Source organism: Dipodomys merriami, unplaced genomic scaffold, assembly GCF_024711535.1.
Source record: "Dipodomys merriami isolate MVZ:Mamm:240054 unplaced genomic scaffold, mDipMer1.0.p SCAF_634, whole genome shotgun sequence".
NCBI classification, from domain to species: Eukaryota; Metazoa; Chordata; class Mammalia; order Rodentia; family Heteromyidae; genus Dipodomys; species Dipodomys merriami.
In genome coordinates, this window is record NW_027206218.1 from 147,433 (window position 1) to 168,832 (window position 21,400).

The window sequence follows — 21,400 nt, forward strand, 5'->3', positions numbered from 1 at the left end:
TACCTCACATTTGATAATGAACCAGAAATAGTATTAAATAAATCCAACTTATCCCAGTTATTTTGGCATATAATAGCTTTACGTTATATCTTTAATCTAAAGAAGATAAAGAGTTAACATATAGCTAGTGGCAAAAAGCTTGCCTAGCAAAGGCAATGTTAGAGGTGGTGGTCAAACAGACTTGTATACTTATTACTTGGGAGATTGAGGCAGAAGGATCATGCTTTTGAGGCTACCCTAGGTTATTCAGCAAGCTCTTACTAAATAAAAACGTGGAAAAATTATAAACTCTTTTCTGCTGTCCTTTTTAGGAGTGTAAGAATTTAGTTATTCTGAAACTTTGTGCATATTGTAGAACTACATAAATTGAACAAGTAAGGAAATGTATTTATAGTGGGAACAAAATTTCTCATTATAGATGGGCATTACAAATGGAATATTGATAGTAAAGGAAAAATTCTATGAAGTCTGGATTAGAATGTAAAGCTTAGTAGAAGTTTGAATGCATGGACATATTTTGTGTTTTCTAGCTTTCTTTACTAAAGAAAATTAATTAAACACATTATCAAGCACTCAAATCTTTTTTACTTAGTACCTTTCCACACTAATAAGATCTAGAGTTCTTATAAATATCTGGGGACACCACAAAAGAATATGGCAATTGATCAATTCTAAAAAAGTCCCATTTGGCCATATCTATGAAAATGTAAGTAGACAAAAATCCATTGGATAGAATAAGAATCCAAGGCTACACATTGGTTCTTCCAAAAGTGCAAAACACCAGTGATGATAGACAGACAGACAGACAGATAGATAGATAAATAGATAGATAGATAGATAGATGGCTATGTGGGTAGATGTATGGATAATTATATAAATTAGATAGTAAATAGATGTGAAGAAAAGGCTTCTTTTTACAGTAGAAGTGTGACACATCAGAGAGAACAATGTAGTTAGAAATTTACCATTTTATATTTATAATAAATGCTAAGAGATAAGTCAGACAAAATTACTGGTTGCTAAGTGAAAAGCCTTTGGAGGAAAGGGACTACTGGAAAGAGGATGGATCTTCTGTGATCTTGCCCCTGGTAAAATGCCTATGTGTGTGTGTGTGTGTGTGTGTGTGTGTGTGTGTGTGTGTGTGTGTGTGTGTGTGTGTGTGTGTGTGTGTGTGTGTGTGTTTGTATTTGTAGAATTTGAACTTCTGTTTCAAAACCCTCTATGAGAATGACTGGAGTTTTCCCTCATAGGTTGATGCAGGAGAAAGTGTGCCTGTCTTCATGCCACACCAGTGCATACTCAATGTAACATGTGGTGCATGACCATTGGTTCTGTTATACAATATAGGACCTAAGCCTTGCACTTGCTAGCTTTTCAAGGACTTACATAAGTGCTGGAAGCATAAAAATACTTTGAAATTAGTTTTGAAATATGAAACTGACTAAAGTCAAAGTCCAGAAATAACTAATGAAATATTTAAATTAGTTATGTCAACTTCATTCTTAGTATTTATAATCATTAATTTTATATGTAAAAAGCAATTTTTAAGCTAAGATTTACAGGGGTGAGCCACTAGTGCCCAACAGAACATACACCTTTAATAGTCAAAAACTTTGAGACACACAAGTTTCAAGCTAACCAGAACTTAACACTCCAACTCTTGGCTGCCTAATCCCTCTATAAAATCCCAATGTCTTCCCTCTGCTTTAGAGTTGGGGGTTGAAATACTCATAGTTTTATGTCTGTATATTTACTTGATATTTTCATGGGGGTCATTCCTCTCTATAATGTTATGATATAAAGTTTAATTACCAAAGCAATCAGAAGGGATACTTTCCACCAAACCCTTAAGCCCTATCACACTCTCAGTTTCCATATCTATGTGCAGTGTGTGTGTGTGTGTGTGTGTGTGTGTGTGTGTGTGTGTGTTCCTGTCTGGCTAAGCTCCAAATCAGGATCCTCAGATTTAGTCTCCTTAGTAGCTGTGATAGCAGGCACGAGCGCTTACATATATTTTATCTATTGTTCTAGTTCCCATTGCATATAAATCTTCCTCTTATACCCCTTCTCTTGTCCATTGTATAGAGATCTCTACTTTCATTTTGCTTATCTTTCTTTTTTTTAGAATTAATTGAGAAAATGTTTTGAAATCAGTTCTAAATTTTACACATTTTTTCTATTCCTTATGGTTATAATTATAGTCCTATTCCTTATGGCTATAATTATGGGATATAATTCTGTTAATTGTGTATCATTCTTATCTTTTATGAAGATTTAAAGAAAGTTATTTAGGTCCTAAAAAGCTTTGTTCAATGCATTGTTTGACATATTTCATGTATTTTGGAGCCAGTTATTTATTGAAAATTGAGTATCACATGCAGATCTAGAGAACAAAGAGATTTATGTCGTAATTGAAGACATGAGTTTCTAGGTAACATTCATGTGAGTCTTAAAACCCTCATAAATGTGAGGCTTAAAATCCTCACATTGTAAGTAATTAACACATTCAATGTGAGTGTTTTGGATGAATTATTTAAGCCTTAGTTTTGTTAGCGCTAAATGGGAATAATGATACCAGCTTCATAGAATTGGAAACGGCTGAACATTCCTAACCTGAACATTTAAAGTCCAAAATACTTGAATCCAGAGCTTTCAGAGTATTGACACGACCTCACAAGAGGAAAATTCCCAATTGCCTCTGATGTAATTCAGTGAAAATGAAGGTACACACACACACACACACACACACACACGCACACACACACACACACACACTGTATATATATATATATATATATATATATATATATATAATCACCTCAGAATATGTACATTGTATATGAAACAGTAAATTTCATATTTTTATTTCAATCTTGTCCTAAAAGATACATGCAAACACACACACATGTACAAATATTCCAAAATCCAATCACAAATCTGAAATCTAAAACACTTCTGATGCCTAACATTTCAAAGAAAGGATAGTTAATCTATATAATTGAAATAATAGAAATGAAACACTTGACCATTGAGTTGAAACCACTTATACAATAATAAAAAAATGTTAATTAGAAATAAAATTAATTTAAAAATGAAACATTCAATTCACAATAAGCACTTAATGAACAGTAGTTACCCATATCATTAATGCCATCGTCATAATTAACATTTTCAGTGTATCTAAAATTTTTGAAAGTACTGCTCAAGAGGAATAGAGTATGTATATACCTAGTTCTGTAGCTCTATAACAGAGAGTTCTCACATACCAGAGGAATATCACTTCTTTTAATTTCATGACTATTGTTATACCCAACCCTTTACAAGTACTCTGTATTCTTAGAACCAATCAATCAAGTTGAAATAATTTGTTTTTACAATCAGTTCAATTTCTTTCAAGTCTGTAATTTTCCAGAATACTTTTGTAACTTATCTATTGTGTTATCTTTGGAGACAGAGTGATTTCAAGTGAAGTATTACAATGGAATGACATTTTTATCATTATCTTTGTTTTAGTAGATAATAAATATAGTAGGCAATGATAGATTAATATTAGAAATTACTTAAAGTGCCTAACAAAAATTATATCAATCACTTGCTCTATTATGGCTAGAAATTTTTAGGAAAATGTACTATTGACTGAATACTCCTTAAAAGTTTCAGTTATGACAATGTATTGTTTTCTTCCTTTTTTATAGTCTATCCTTTATCTGACATCTTAGTGATCTTTTAAAAGGCAAATTTTTAAACCTATTTTATTTTATTTTTATTGTGAAAATACCGTACAGAGGAGTTACAATTACATAAGCAAGGTAATGAGTACATTTCTTATCAAGCATTGTTGCCTCCTCCTTTGTTTACCCTTCCAATCCCTTCCCATCTCCCCTTCTTCCCCGCACCTCCCCGTCTTCCTCCCCCCTCCCCCGCACCAAAGTTATAAAGTTCGTTTTTCGACATAACGTCTTGTACTTCTCATTGTTGCAATGGGTCAAACTGTATCCCTATTTAAACACTTTGCTTTTTCCCTTCCCTTCCCCAAATGATACCAACATCAAATACAGTGACAGGGGTTATACCGTGGGGGAGGGACATCCAAAGCAACAAAGAAATCATCTCATAAATATATTAGAAACAATAGCAAGTAAGAAAACAAAAAACATTTGAGTCCCTATCTTGGGGTTCATTTCACCTAACATCAACTTATCTGACCGTTTCTACTTCTGAACCAGGTACCAGAGGCTCGTATCTATAATCACAGATGCTCAGAAGGCTGAGATTTGAGGACTGAGGTTAGAAGCCAGCTAGAGGGAAAAAAAGTCCAAAGTCTCATCTTCAATTAACCAGCAGAATGCCTTGAGGATAATACCTAGCCTCTGAATTCAAGCTCCAGGCCCAGTGCACACATGCTCTGCACATATGCGTACATATGCATACACACACATGCACACACAGTGCAAATCTGATCTCATTTCCGTTGTTTACCTTTTTCTAAACTCTCATATAACAAAGCCCCCATGAGGTGTTTTCTACGATGCAATTCATCCGTATTCACCCCATGTCTCAACCAGATAGAACTATTTTCAGTTGTCAGAACATATGATATTTTACTCAGAATATCCTCCTTGCCTTGAAGGCCCTTTCACATTGTTTACTAAATTTCTCCGTGGATTGTAGGACTCAATTCTTTTCTTTTTGAATTATTTCTGTATATTTTATCAAATGAAATTGAGCTCACTGACTTGTACCCACCTACCTGCTGTTATCCTTTATTGTATAGACTTTGTATCTGTCCCATCAGCTGGAGTATTGGCTCTATGAATGCAAGGCAGAGATTTCTGCAGTGAGAGTGATTTCTCCTGTATCTTCTGATCTATATCTATATAGATTACACTTCTGGCTTGTCATACATAAAATGGCATGTCTAGGGGAAGAGATGTGGTACTTAAGGACATGTCCTTGAACTTTGCCAACCTCAGCATCCTATACTTTTTACTTTCTCATAAGCAAACTGGAGATGGTAATAAAATGAGTTTATTGCTTGGCACTCAGAAAACTATATGATGTCATTATTATCCTTTGTCTGTACAATGTATTTTTTAAAATAAGATAATACATAGTCTCACTACATGAGCTATTTATTTTTAATAAAGGAATTAATGAAGATTATCAGAATAAACTAGTATAGCCAAAAGTAAATACATGAATAATATTTTTTAAAGTGATCAGAAAAAGGTGGGCATTGTGGTATATATCTGTAAGTTCAGCACTTGAGAGGCAGAAGTGGGAATTCTGATAAAGAGTTCCAGGCCAACCTAAGCAACAGGGAGACCTTATCTCAAGAAAGAAAACAGTAATCACAAACCAAATGCCTATTGAAAGCATGGTAGTCAATTCCTATATGGCATCCTCTATAGAAATGTTTCTCAAGATACGATCCCCATTCCAGCATCACATATGGGCATTGTTAGTAAAACCAGTCCTTAAAACTTACCCTAGAGTAGCTAAAACAGAAGTTCTGAAAGTGGATCTAGAGATCTGCTTTAATAAACACTCCAGATTTTTTCTAAACATACAAAGTCTTGAAAACAGTGCTATGCAGTGTGAGTATAAATAATCTACCAATAAATACATGAATATGGAAGGATCTCACAAATACAGTGTTGAATGAAAGAAACCAAACAAAAGAAAAACACATAGTACATAAATCTATTTACATATATCTCAAAAACAGTCAAAATTAATCAGAATTGTTAGAATCCAAGTAATTATTATTGGTCACTCTGGCTACATAATTTGAAGGGCCCAATAGAAAACTAAGAGGCAGATACTCTTGTTAAAATCTAGTCCTTTTAAGTATTTAGCATTCATCTCGGGTTCTAGGATTTCTACTCTGTCAGATTCCATTTTATAATGGGTTGATTTTTAACATCAGACTTAGTTCTTCTGCAATGTCAATGTCTGGCTGTCACTCAAAATTTTCTTCAAATATTTTTATTCTCAATAAAATATTTCATGTGACATGGTTAAACTCTCATTGGTACTTCAAATCATAACAAGAAAGCATTCCTCCACTCTACCTCTCCCACCATGTCCACTTCCTGTATGACAGTTACCTTCAACTCTAAACATCACTCCTAATATTTTCTACTCTTCTTTGTATAGGATAGTATTAAAAAAAACTACTACTTCATTTTCAATAAATATCTGTGCTATGTGTAGGACAGTTGTTTTTGGTTGGTCGTGGGGCTAGAACTCTGGGCTTGGGCGCTGTCCCTCAGCTCTTCAGCTCAAGGCAAGTACTCTACCGCTTGAGCCACAACTCCACTTCCGGTTTTCTAGTGGTTTATTGGCGATAAGAGTCTCCCGGACTTTCCTGCCCGGACTGGCTTTGAACTGTGATCCTCAGATATAATCCTCCTGAGCAGCTAGGATTACAGGTTTGAGCCACTGGCACCTAGCTTTGCTATGTTTAGAATATTATTGTCTTCTCAGAACTAGCACTGAAACTTCATCATCAAAGGCCTATTAGAAAGAGGCATTACCTTTAGGAGGTACTTGACAGGTAAGTAGATTACAAGTCCTTGTATGTGTTTGATGAAGAGAATTCTCCCCTCCTTGCCCTTAGATCTCCTATAGTGAAGATAGAGCACCCCTCTTAGAAGAGTGCAGTGACAAGATATCATCTTGGAAACAGAGAGCCCGGGTCCTAACCAAAAGAGACCTTGAGCTTGGATTTCCTAGCCTTCAGAAAAAATGCTATTATTTCATAAAAAGCAACAAAAAAGGCATTCAAAGTTCATAAATGATAGGATATTTTTATCAGTAGGGATTGTATTTTATTTCTAAGAACAAGTTCCTGCTGTGGTGTCATATCTAAACTCCTAGACTATAGTTCCAAGTCTGGAAACCTAGCACTACGTTTATTTTCAATGAGTCACTTGTTCCCTTCATTGCATTTATCAATGGTAACAACAGGAAAACTCTGGAACATTATGGGATAGATGGTGGAACTAGTTTTGTTGCATTTTTGAGGTAGGAGTCACATAAAAATGATTCAGAACAAGTCCACAAACAGTCATAAAGTCTTGAGAAATAACATTGTCTGCTTTTTTTCTTTTTTTTATATTGAGTTTGTTAAAGCTGACAACACTGCCTTGTATTTTTCAATTAACACTTACATGGAAGAAAACCTTGCAAGTGAAAATTTACAAAAAGCCTTCCCCCCAAATGGTTGAAATATTCTAATAGCAGCAGAGGAAGACTCTGAATCATAGAAGGCATCTGATCCTTGAGACAAGAAAAAAAAATTGGCAGACAAGAGCTAAATAATATGACGAATCTTGTTTACCTTGAAACAGCAGAGAATGAAGTAATTTATCTAGAAATACATGAAGTACTTGCAGACCCAGTTTACTACTCTTATTAGAGACCATAATGTAATATACTACCATAAAAAATCTAATAGACATGGTCTTGTTATTCTAAGGCTAGACATCTAGGACAAACAGAAGTTCCAAGAATCTGAAGCCTATTTAAAATGCAGTCCAAATGACAGCCATGTTCTATAGAAAGTGGGTTCAAAGCCAAAGGAGGAAGAGCACTGTGACTGTGAGCATTACAGGCAGGTAATGGAAGAGAATGCCAAAAGAAAATGCCAAAAAAAGCAGGAACCTGAATACGTTTCGTTCATGGACTGTCTAAAATGCAACAGGCTCAAACTTAATTTTGGAAGCCATAAACATCAATTGCTGGTTGCATTTGCAAGAATTCTGTCCCGGCAATCTGAGGATGACATTTTTTGTTGAAAGTGACATTCTTTCAGAAGAATAAACAGATGTTATAGACTATTAAGAATGTTAACAGATGTTATAGATGTTAAGGATTAAGAAGACAATGATCTCGTTTTCTTATTGTGAAAATACTGTACAGAGGGGTTACAATTACATGGGCAAGATAATGAGTACATTTCTTACTAAGCATTGTAGCTTCCTCCTTTGTTTCCCTTTCCTATCCCTTCACATCCTCTCCCCACCACCCCGCCACCTCCACCGAATTCACCGCTCCCTATACCCCCATCACCAAAATTGTAAAGTTAATTTTTCGATATAATGATTTGTACATTTCATTGTTGCAATGGGTCAAACTGTATCTCTATTTAAACGATTTGTTTGTTCCCTTCCCTTCCACAAATTATACCAACATCAAATACAGTGAAAGCAGGGGTTATAGTATGGGGGAGTGACATACAAAGCAACAAAGAAATCATCTTACAAATATGTTAGAAACAATCACATGAAAGAAAAAAATTGAATATATATCTTAGGTTTCATTGCCCTAACATCAACATAACTGACCTTTTCTGCTTCACTCAGACATATACTAGTTATTGCAAATAAGGGAAACTATGGGACCTTTGTTTCTTTGTGCCTAGATTACTTCACTTAATGTAATTTTTTCCAAGTCTTTCCATTTCCTAACAAATGAGGCAATGTCATTCTTTCTGATGGAGGCAGAGAATTCAATTGTGTATATATATGGCATTTTCTTGATCCATTCAGCTACTGAGGGGCATCTGGGTTGGTTCCATATCTTAGCAATGGTAAATAATGCTGAAATAAACATAGTCGTGCTGATAGCTTTAGTGTGGTCTTATTGGTGATCATTTGGGTAAATGCCCAAAAGTGGGACTGCTGGGTCATAGGGGAGCTCTATGTGGAGTCTTTTCAGGAATATCCATACTGCTTTCCAAAGTGGTTGAACAAGTTTACACTCCAATCAACAATGCAGTAAGGTTCCCATCTGTCCACATCCCCTCCAGCATCTGTTGTTATTAGAGTTCTTGGTTATAGCCATTCTAACTGGGGTGCGGTGATATCTCAATGTTGTTTTGATTTGCATTTCTTTTATGGCTAGAGAGGTTGAACTTTTCTTCCTGTGTCTATTGGAAATCCTCTTTCCTCTTCAGAGCAGTTTCTCTTTAAGTCTTCAGCCCACTTATTTATTAGGCAGTTGTTTCTTTGAAGATTTGTTGTTGGGGGATTTAATTTTTTGATTTCAAGCTATATTTTAGATATGAGACCCTTGTCTGTTGTGTGGCTAGTGAAGGTCTTCTCCCAAACCGGGGGTTTCTATTGATCTTGCTAGCTATGTCCTTTGCCATACAGAAGCTCTGCAATTTCATACAACCCCATTTGTCCAATCTTTCTTTTATTTGTTGAGTTTCTGGGTCTCTATTAAGAAAATTTCTGCCTGTGCCAAGGAGACCTAGGGTTTGTCCTCTATTCCATCCAGAAATGTTTTCAGAGTGTCTGCTTTAACTCTGAGGTCTTTGATCCATTTGGAATTGATTCTCGGGCCGGGTGATATATAAGTATCTAGCTTTAGTTTTCTACAAGTAGTTAACCATTTTTTTTCCAGCACCATTTACTGAAGTGGCTGTCTTTCTTCCATTCTATTTTTTTTAGCTCCCTTATCGAAGATTAGATGGCTATAGGTCTGTAGGTTCATTTCTGGGTTTTCAATTCTATTCCATTGATCCTGAGGTCTGTTCTTGTGCCAATACCAAGCTGTTTGTACTACTATGGCTTTGTAGTAGAGTTTGAAATTTGGTATTGATATTCCTCCAGCAGTGTTCTTTCCGTTGAGGAGCGTTTTTGCTATTCGGGGTCTTTTATTGTTCCATATGAATTTTTGGATTGCCTCTTCTATTTCCTTGAAGAGTGAGGTTGGAATTTTGATAGGTATTGCATTGAATTTGTAGATAGCCTTGGGAAGTATTGCCATTTTCATGATGTTGATCTTTCCAATCCAGGGGCATGGGAGTTTTTTTAGCACTTTCTAGGTTCTGTTTTGATTTCCTTTTTCAGGTTTTTAAAGTTCTCATCATAGAGGTCCTTAATTTCTTTGGTTAAGTTAATTCCTAGGTAATTTATTTTTTGTGGGGCTTTTACTAATGGAGTTGCATTCCTAATTTCAGCCACACTTTTCTCATTTTTGGCATACAGAAAAGCCATTGATTTTTGAGGGTTAGTTTTATACCCTGCTATTTTGCCAAACTTTTGAGTAATTTGGTAGTGGAATCTGTGTGATTCTTTAAATACAAGATCATGTCACCTGCAAAAAGGGAGAGTTTAACTTATTCTTTCTCTATTTAGATCCCATTTATATTTGCTCTTGTCTTATTGCTGTATCTAGGCATTCTAATAGTAGTTTGAAGAGACGTGGAGCGAGTGGAATTCCTTGTTTTGTTCCAGAGTTAAGACGAAATTGCTTTAGTTTTTCACCATTAAGTATAATGCTGGCTGTAGGTTTGTCATATACAGCCTTTACTGTATTGAGGAATGTTCCATGGATTCCTAATTTTTCCAGAACCTTCATCATAAAGGGGTGTTGGCTCTTGTCAAATGGTTTTTCTGCATCTATTGAGGTAACGTTGTGGTTGTTATGCTTTCTTTTGTTTATGTGATGAATTATATTAATTGATGTGCCTATATTGAACCAGCTTTGCATCCCTGAAATGAATCCTGTTTCATAGTATGATTTTTTGGATGAATTGTTGATGTCGATTGGCCAAAATATTGTTGAGAAGTTTTGCATCAATGTTCATCAAAGAAAACTGCCTATAGTTCTCTTTTTTTGATGAGTCCCTGCCTGGTATGGGGATGAGGGTATGATGGCATCATAGAATGAGTTTGGTAGTGAGCTTTCTTTTTCAATTTCATTGAAGTGTTGGGGCAGTATTGGTGTGAGCTCTGCTTGGTGTGAATTCTGCTGAAAACCATCTGGTTATGGGTTTTTCTTAGCTGGGAAGTTTCTTATTGTTGTTTCTATTTCAATGCTTGATATGGGCCTGTTAAGATGGTTTAAATCTTCTTGGCTTTCTTTTGGCATGTCAATATTCGCTAGAAAAAGGTCCATTTCTGACAAGTTGTCGCACTTATTAGCATAAAGTTTTGAGAAGTATTCCCTTATAATATTCTGAATCTTGGTTGTTTCTGTGGTGATGTTTCTGGGTGGGTTCTCTTCTTTTTCTGATAAGATTTGATAAGGATCTGTAAATTTTGTTAATTTTTTCGAAGAACCACCTCTTTGTTATGTTGATCCTATATATGTTTTTTTTTCTAATCCTAATTTATTTTATTCTGATTTAATTTTAATTATTTCTTTCCATCTACTGGATTGGGGTTTATCTTGCTGCTCTTTTTCAAGGAGGTTCAGATGTGTCATTAAACTGTTAGTTTCAGATCTCTCCAATTTGTTGATGTAGGAACGAAGAGCTATAAACTTGCCTCTGAGTACTGCCTTTGCTGTGTCCCATAGGTGCTGTTAATTTTTGTGTTCATTTTTGTTCAATATCTTGAACCTTTGAATTTCGTTTCTAATCTCTTCCATGACCCACTCATGATTCAGCAGTGTGTTGTTCTGCCTCCATGTGTTACAGGACTTTGGTGGTTTTTGGTGTTGAGTTCTAATTTTATACCCTTGTGGTCTGAGAGAATCCAAGGTATAATTTCAAGGTTTCTGAATTTGGACAAGTTTTCTTTCTGACCCAAAAAGTGGTCTATTTTAGAAAATATTCCATATGTTGCTGAGACAAATGTGTATTTGGATGCTGCCTGAATGAAATATAAGGTAGATGTCTGTTAAATCTAGTTGACATATGCAGTTATTTAGATTTGTGGTTTCTCTGTTGAGTTTTTGCCGAGTTAATCTATCTAGTGGGGAGCGTGGTGTGTTAAAATCCCCAATTAATATCTTTGGATCTATGTGGGATTTGAGGGAAAGTAGTGGCTAACTATTGGTGCTCCGTTGTTCGGTGAATAGAGATTTAGAATTGTAATATCCTCCTGAAAGAGAGATCCATTAATTTGTATGTAGTGACATATTTTATCCCTTCTCAATAATTTTAATTTGAAGTCTATTTTATCTGATATTAGGATTGCAACTCCCGCCTGTTTATGGGGGCCGTTTGCTTGGTAGAATTTGTTCCAGCCTTTCTTCTTGAAAATGTGTTTGTTTTTATGGGCAAGGTGTGACTCCTGAAGGCAGCTGATAGAAGGATCTTGATTTTTAATCCAACTAGACAGTCTAGGTCGCTTAATTGGAGAGTTAAGTCCTTCAACGTTGAGAGATAGGAATGAGAGGTATTTGGGAGTTTGTGCCATGTTATCCACCTTCTTGTGTGCTGCAGCAACTGGGTTCTTCCTATGATTCTTGGATTCTCAGTTTAGGGGCGATTTCTTGGCCTTTATTGCGGAGTTGCTGGTTTTCTATGTGTAGGACATCTTTAAGAATTTTTGTAGGACTGGTTTGTTGGATATATATTGTTTCAATTTTTCTTTGCTATGGAAGGTTTTTGTTTGACCTTTGGTTATGAAGGAAAGTTTAGCTGGATACAGTATTCTTGGTTGATAATTGTTTGTCTTTAGGCCATGGCATACATCATTCCAGGCTCTTCTTGCTTTAATTGTGTCTGCTGAGAAATCTCAGGTGATTCTGACTGATTTCCCTTTATATATGATTAATATTTTCTCCTTGACAGCTTTAAGGATCTTTTCCTTGGTCTGAATTGATCCTGTGTGGATTATACTGTGATGGTGGGATGTCCTATTCTGGTCTTGTCTATTTGGAGTTCTAAAAGCTAATTGTATCTGAATAGGCCTATTTTTTTGCATGTTTGGGAAGTTCTCTGCTAAGATTTTGTTAAAAAATTTCCTAGACCATTAACTTCTGTCTCTAAGTGCTCCTCTACACCCATTATTCTCAGATTAGGCCTTCTGATGGTGTCTGCCAAGTTTTGGATAGATCTATCATATTTCATGGATTTGTCTTGTACGGTTGTATGTTCTTTCTCTATAATATCTAGGCTGTCTTCAATCCCTGATATTCGATCTTCTGCATGGTCTAGCCTACTATCAAGACTTTCAACTTTGTTTTTATATTTCTTTTCCTTCTATTTGGTCGGCTTTGATGGCTTCAAATTCTTTGTTGGGGCTTTGTTTTACATCTTGTATGAACTTTACTTCCTTAATTTGGTGTTCAGTGTTTATTCTCAAATCACTTAGTTGATTGGTTATGGTTTCCTTGACTCCCATTCCTTCTGTTGTTTTCCATTCAGCATTCCCTTTGTGGACTCCCTGACTTCTTTCAGCTCTCTATTCATGGATTCCATGAATGTCTTTAGTGATCTTTGTGTATTCTCATCCTGCTCTCTCTATTCCTTTATTACTCTTTGATTAGCTTCCTCAGTTCATGCAATTCCTGTAGTTCTCTTTCAGTGTTCTGAGTATTCTCACAGCATTCCTGACTTTCTCTTTGTCTGTCCTCAGCCAGCTGATGCAATTCCTGTCTCTTTGACTGATCTCAGCCTGTTCACGCCATTCCTTTATTTCTCTTTGAGTGTTCTCAAGCTGCTCATGCAATTCCTGTATCAATCTTTGAGTAGCTTCCTCAAGCTCATGATATTCCAGTATTTATCTTTGGTTTGCCTCCTCTCTCCTTATCACGCTCACACTGTGTCTTTTGCAGGTTTTAATCTTTTCATTTACCATGCTTACCAGTAGTGTATGTAGAGCTTTATGGGAGCTCTCCTCTGGATAATTCATTGTCTGTTCTGTCCCCTGATTTTCATGAGTGGGACTTGAGATACCAGGACTTGCCATTTTTCTTTTGTTTTTCCGTCTTCTTCTGCCCATTTGGGATGAAAGTAACACCAGTTTTGTGCTAGAATACCATCTTAATGCAAGCATCAACCAAAGTGTGTAGTTGAACAGTCAAAAGTCTGCAGATACAATCTAGTTCAACAGATATATTTATTCAACATTAAACAACTGTGTATTAATGGACTACGAACAGCAAAGAAGAATTTGGCAAACCAGAAATTATTAGGTTTAGGGTAAGATGTGGGTAAAAATAGGAATAGAGGGCTGTGGAAAGATAAAGGGAGTGTTGAATTAACTAAGTCCTACTCTCAAAGAGGGAAATAGATTGGATAGAATGATAGTAGAGAAAGAGAAAAAAAGAAGAAAAAGAAAAAAGAGAGAAGAAAAACAAGAATTATAATTAAAAAGTGAAACACTTTAAAATTCTGCAAAATTAGAAATGTAATATACCGAGAAGAACGGGGATAGGATGAGAAAGGTGGAGGGATAGGAAGAAGACCTGAAAACCTAAAAAATAAAAATGCTTAAAATAGTATATAGGTATAAAGAGGTAGTACTGCTATTAAGGAATTTAAGTCTAATCAACCACGGGTATATTTGAGGGTGAGCAGAACAGCAATTAAATCACGCAAAAATGAACAAAAGAGAAGAGAATGTGAAAAGAATGAGAAAGAAAGAAAATAAAGGATCAAAACATTAGTAAACCTATATGAACAAAAACACCCACACACATATTCCCCTAAAATAAAAATTATGAGGAAGAAAAAAAAGTTTAATAGAAAACAATTTTTAAGTTAAAAATTAAAAATTAAGAAAAGTTAAAAAAGTTTTTTTTTAAAACAGGTACAATAAAAGAGTTCTTTGATATTTTTGAGGGGCATGGGAAGATCCTGTATGTCCCTTGTGTCCATAACCAGTCTCTTGTTGGAGTCTCTGATCTGATTATGGTGTTTGATTTTCCTGTGGATTGATTGGTTTCTTAAGTCAGTTTGTTTGGGTAAGCAGAAAATTGCTCTGCTTTATCCAAGATTTTGTGATCCTCCTCCTAGGGTAGTTCTCTGGGAGGAGATCTGCTTTGAGTATCACAAAAGAGGGAGATGGCTGTTTCCTCTATTTTGGAGATGCTTTGATGAGGCTAGGTTCTGGGTAGAGTTGAGGCCTTTCAGCAAACTGTAGCTTTTCCCTGAGGGGCTAGCTTCTAAGACACTCACAGAGCCCATCCTGGAGCCATTCTCATGCTTTATGTTTACTGAATTTCCATTGATTGTCAAGGCTGCTGTAGGAAGGGGCTGTCTCTGGCTCTATTTACCCAGTGAACAAAACCACTCCTGTATGGGTGGAGCTTTTTCTGCCTGGGCTGGGTGAATTTTCCCTGGGTGTTGCTGAGCCTGCCAAGTCAGGTTAGGTTCCTGTGACCTGCTAAATCAATCTTTTGTTTTCTTCCAAGTCCTGAGTTGGAGCTAGCTGCCCAGCCAGCCTTTTGTCAGTATCAAAGATGGAGATCTCTGGTAGTGGGGATGGGGAGGGGTGGCCTTTCCTCCCCTGCTCCCTGAGAAGGAGTGAGGATGTCATGCTTCTACTCACGCCAGAGTCTTGGTTCCTGGGTTGTCTCTCTTCTGAGATCTGCAGGATGAAGATGTCTTCTCCTTGTCAGTTCTTGCTGGTGTTGAGTAGAATCTGCATGCCCACTGCGTCTGGCACCTAGGTCCCATACTCGCTGTGTTGCAAGTATGGTGGCTACGGACGCTGCCACCTCTGCCGTCACTGCAGCTGCGGCTTCTGGCATTTGCTCAGGTCTGTTTCCTTCCTTGGATTTTCCCTCTCTGGCCAAAGTCTCTGTACTGTAGTGGCACACTTGGTGTGATTCCTTGGCTTAAGACTGTTCACTGGAACACTAAACCTGCTTTACATGCGAGAGCTTGTTTAGCCTCCAGCTTCTCCTCTGCCATCTACCCAGAACCACTGAAGACAATGATCTCTTTCTGAACAGACATCTCCTGGTTGATATATTATTGGGAAAAATAAATGAAATCTTCATATTCAATTTGTAGAATACCTGAAATGTCAAATGCACAGAACTTCAGACTGCAGTTATATAACAGAATTCTTTCAAAAAAAAAAAAAGATGTGACTAGCTATGTAAAAATAATTTTTAAATTAAAATTAATTAATTAAAATATGAACATTTAGTCCTGTAATCATTATCTTTATTGTCTCAGGAGATACATTGCTCTAGGGCATATCTCAATGACGTCTGTCTTAAGTAGTGTCCTGATCAGATTTATTCACCAAGAGGTATGTATTGCAAATACAATTGTTTCATTACGAAAATGATTATGTGAATGTACATTACACAAACACACAACCTCCTCTATTTTAAACAGCAAATAATCAAATCAACTTATATCAGTCATGACAAATGTGAAGTGTCATGATTCCTTTTCAATATGCAAATGAAAGATCCTAGAATTCTAAAAAGTTCATAAAATCCTGAACAAAGAAAGCATCTTAAAATAAACATAGTGTGTTTCAATTTTCATAGGATGGATTTTTTTCTTCTTTAATAAAAAATATAACATAAAGCTTTAAATTTCTGAATACTAATTTTGACAGGATTTTTAAATGCCAAGTAAGTGCTAAATAATTCAAAAATTCACTAAGGTCCTTTTGTTCATCTAATGAAAATCTTATGAATCTTTTGAAAGTTTAGAAACAAATATTTTTCTGAGCATCTAACCATTGATTACAGATGTGAGTATATCGTTATTTATTTAGTTTATTTTTTAATTTTTATTTTTGTCAGTCATGGGGCTTGAATTCTGGGCTTGGGATGCTGTCCCTCAGCTCTTCAGCTCAAGGAGAGTGCTCTACCACATGAGCCACAACGCCACTTCCAGTTTTCTAGTGGTTAATTGGAGATGAGTCTCATAGACTTTCCTGCCCGGGCTGGCTTTGAACTGTGATCCTCAGATCGCAGCCAGCTCATTTGCTAGGATTACAGGCGTGAGCCACTGGCGCCCAGCAGATTTGAGTATTTCTATACAACATTGCAATTATAATTTAACATAACTGATTCTTTTAATACATCAAATCTTTGCACAGCAAAGGTCCCACAAATTCAATGACTTACAAAATGTGTTACGAAGTATACAATTAAATTTATTAAAACATATCAGCACCATGTGTTAACATTTTATGATTTTACACCAGACTAAGACCAGAGCTACACTATAAGACTTACTCTCTTCATCATGTTTGGACTTATTTTGACATCTTCCAAGGTTTGTGATAGTCTCACCACATCAGTAAAGGATACCAGTTTGTGGCAGATTGTTTATTGTTTAAACCAAATGACTTAATTTCTTCTTTAAACTTGGATTCAACTATAAACTTTAGCAATCCATATTTTTAAATATGTTTCTCTTCTATGTAACTTGATGGCACAACTTACCAAAAAGTGAAACTTTTAAGAATTATTGTAACATTTTCCAGACAAAAGTATAGCGAAGTATAACATTTCTAACACCCATTCACTACCTGAAACCCCCATCAACATGTTTCCAAAATTATTTTATTTCTTCCTACTCTCTTTCTCCTTGAATATTTTAAAGCAATAGCAAAATCATGTTATTCCATGTTTTAACATTTCAAGATGTCTCTGACAAAGGAGTATTATCACAGCTACCCAAATTAGTGAGTCTTTGTTATATTTCAATTAGGAGCCCATTTCCAAATTATCATTACCATTGTTTTATTTCATTTTGTTTTGGGAAATAAGCATAAAAATCAATCTGCTGATATTTATTGGTCTTTCTTTTTTGTTTGTTTGCTTATACTGGAATTTGAATCCAGGGTTTTATAGCTGCTCGGCAGGTGATCTCCTACTTGAGACATGTCCCAAGCCCTTCTTTTGCCTTCGTTATTTTTTGGAGAGAGTCACCCGTTTCCATTTTCTCTCGGGGCCTGCCTTGGACCATCATTTTTGTATCTATGCTTCTTGTATATCTGAGTTTATCTTGTATTGCTCCTATTTGTTGGTCTTTTAAGTTGTCTTAAAATCTCATGCTCTTTCTTTCACTCTCTTCCTTTATGTTTTTAGCTTATTATAGAAATTAGTCAATTATTTTCTTGAATATCTGCAAATGCACGTGGTTATTTCCTCCTATGGCAATTGACTTGTACTAAAGTATTTCCCATTGATTGGAAATGAGCACTAAATACTGAAGTGAATCAGATTCATTATTTGAAGGAGAAAGTGCTCTTAAGGATAAATAATAGGAGGTGCTATTGCTTTAGTAATATATTATGCCAGAAGTTACTGGTGCTGAGACCATCAGTGAATTCAAGGATTTGCCAACTTGATTCCTTTCATTGTAAAGCTCTACATCAAGATTTTAGCTAAAAGTTCTGGCATATATTGATCATCATTACTTAGTGTTTAAATATGACTTTTTTTTATCCTTCACAATTAACTAACTGGAATCTTTCTGTATTCCTTTATAATTTATTTCTTTATAGTTATCTGAAATAACATTTGTAAGTAAATATAGGATAATTGCTTAACTTTTTTTAAAGTTACTAATAGTTAAAATAATGAGTTGATGTTTTAACAATGACATACATATTTCAATGAGTTTGGTATGTGATTTTCATTTTTGTTCCTCTGCCTCCTTTTAAGTACCAACAGAAGCAACTTATATTACATTGCAATTTTATTCTTTTTAGTTTTACTTTATTTTCCTTTTGTGCACTTTTATTATTATTATAAAGTGATGTATGGAGATGTTACAGTTAAGTCAGCTAAACATGTTTTGAACAATATCATTACCTTCTGGTTTTCTGGTGGTTGGCCAGAGATCAGAGTCCTACCCTGGCTGACTTCAAACCTGAGATCTCAACCTCCTGAATAGCTAGGATTATAGGCATGAGCCACTGGCACCTAGATTTTTGCATCCTATTTTTGACATAACCTCATTAGTTTTTGTTTCTTGCTTTCTGATACAAAAATACATCAGATGTTCATACTGAAAGAATACTTCCTGTCCTACACAAAGAACCAACCATTTTCCCAAGGAGCTCTGGTTCCATTTAGGAGCACATTTTTATATGACAATTTGGAATTCTCCATGTTCATTGCATCTGATTTGTCATACTCCCAAGCCTTAAAAACAGCTGCATTTTTCCTTAGAGGGGAAAATAGCAATCATGAATTCTGCCTAATATTTCTAACTTAAGTTTAAATACACAAGGTTTTTACTTCAACATCTTTGAATTTCTCTCCTCAGCTTTCTCCTCTTCTTTCATCTCTGTCTCTGAAAATATTTCTTACTAATAGTATTAAAACATTTATTTGCCTTTTATGTATCCAGAATAACATCACAAATATTACAAACATGACTACAAAAGTGACCACAATTCAAAATATCTTTGTGGTTCAGGGTCTACAACTAAAATGATGCATTCCACAGTCAGTTACACTAATCATTTTATCTGCATAGTTATGTTGTAAGTTGTACTTTTAAATGATGACAAGGTTAACCATAATCCATTGTGCATCTTAAGATATCGATCTGTATTGTTAATATTGTTATACTTCTATATGTTTATTATTATTTTTTAATATTATTAAGATCTTCTAGAGTTGTCTCCAAGGTGGTAGAGAAAAACTGAGTTATCATCATTAATACTTTCTTGGGTCATTTGAGTCCTTTTTCATCTTGAACACAACCTGTCATCCTTCGTTATGATGTGCAATTGCTGATGCTCAATTCTCCTGAACTGTTGTGACCACCTGGTGTAAACACTAGGCTTTGGTGTAATTTTGGTTTAAGTGCTATTTTTACTGAGACCATCTTAGTATTTTCATATGTTCGGATAAAAATAAGTAACCATATATACTTCCTAAATGGGCAGCATTATACTGAAATCAATTAATATTCTACAGTAATTTTTTCCTCCTTTCTACTCTATCTTACTCTTCTATCCCCCTCCTTAGACATGAACTCCTTCTCAATCCTAGTTTTGAAAGAGCAGAGATAAAGGATCGAAGATAAAAGATAGAAGATAAAGGATAGAGATCAAAACAAGCAGAAATCCAGTTGCTACTATAGTGACAGAGATGAAAATATAATGTTTTTCACTGATTAATACTGATTTCATTTCCCAAGTTAAAATTTTTCATGGCAAGCCTTGCCTTTGTTATAAAACATCGTTACTTTGACAAGATTTTCTCCTACATTGACAAAAGTTGTTAATGAATACCTTATGGTGACAAGGTAACAATACTGACAGAGGCTATATCTTTGATCAAAAGGACTGAATTTTTCTAAGAATACCTTCCCTCTCATCTAACAATTATTAGACACTTACATGTCAAGCACTGGGCTTAGAGATAAGAGTACAAAATTAAGAAAGCTGACGGTAAATAATTTAGATATTTTCCTGTCAGAAATTTGGACAATTAAAAAGGGCATGTTCTGATATTTATAATTCTATAAAGGTCATAAAAGAAGGTATCTTGGGTATTGAAAATTGATTCTTATTCAGGACAGGGAAATGAATGTATCTTTGCAATGTTTAGGAACATTCTTACTTTGCCTCATCTTTTTATAAACCTCATTAACTCATTCATCCGTATTCACCCCATGTCTCAACCAGATAGAACTATTTTCAGTTGTCAGAACATATGATATTTTACTCAGAATATCCTCCTTGCCTTGAAGGCCCTTTCACATTGTTTACTAAATTTCTCCGTGGATTGTAGGACTCAATTCTTTTCTTTTTGAATTATTTCTGTATATTTTATCAAATGAAATTGAGCTCACTGACTTGTACCCACCTACCTGCTGTTATCCTTTATTGTATAGACTTTGTATCTGTCCCATCAGCTGGAGTATTGGCTCTATGAATGCAAGGCAGAGATTTCTGCAGTGAGAGTGATTTCTCCTGTATCTTCTGATCTATATCTATATAGATTACACTTCTGGCTTGTCATACATAAAATGGCATGTCTAGGGGAAGAGATGTGGTACTTAAGGACATGTCCTTGAACTTTGCCAACCTCAGCATCCTATACTTTTTACTTTCTCATAAGCAAACTGGAGATGGTAATAAAATGAGTTTATTGCTTGGCACTCAGAAAACTATATGATGTCATTATTATCCTTTGTCTGTACAATGTATTTTTTAAAATAAGATAATACATAGTCTCACTACATGAGCTATTTATTTTTAATAAAGGAATTAATGAAGATTATCAGAATAAACTAGTATAGCCAAAAGTAAATACATGAATAATATTTTTTAAAGTGATCAGAAAAAGGTGGGCATTGTGGTATATATCTGTAAGTTCAGCACTTGAGAGGCAGAAGTGGGAATTCTGATAAAGAGTTCCAGGCCAACCTAAGCAACAGGGAGACCTTATCTCAAGAAAGAAAACAGTAATCACAAACCAAATGCCTATTGAAAGCATGGTAGTCAATTCCTATATGGCATCCTCTATAGAAATGTTTCTCAAGATACGATCCCCATTCCAGCATCACATATGGGCATTGTTAGTAAAACCAGTCCTTAAAACTTACCCTAGAGTAGCTAAAACAGAAGTTCTGAAAGTGGATCTAGAGATCTGCTTTAATAAACACTCCAGATTTTTTCTAAACATACAAAGTCTTGAAAACAGTGCTATGCAGTGTGAGTATAAATAATCTACCAATAAATACATGAATATGGAAGGATCTCACAAA

At 35.3% G+C, this 21,400-nt stretch overlaps 1 pseudogene; it reads left to right on the plus strand.

Moving 5' to 3' along the window:
* Positions 1 to 21,400, plus strand: part of LOC138815289 (leucine-rich repeat-containing protein 14B-like) — a 126,276-nt pseudogene that overhangs the window by 29,480 nt on the left and 75,396 nt on the right.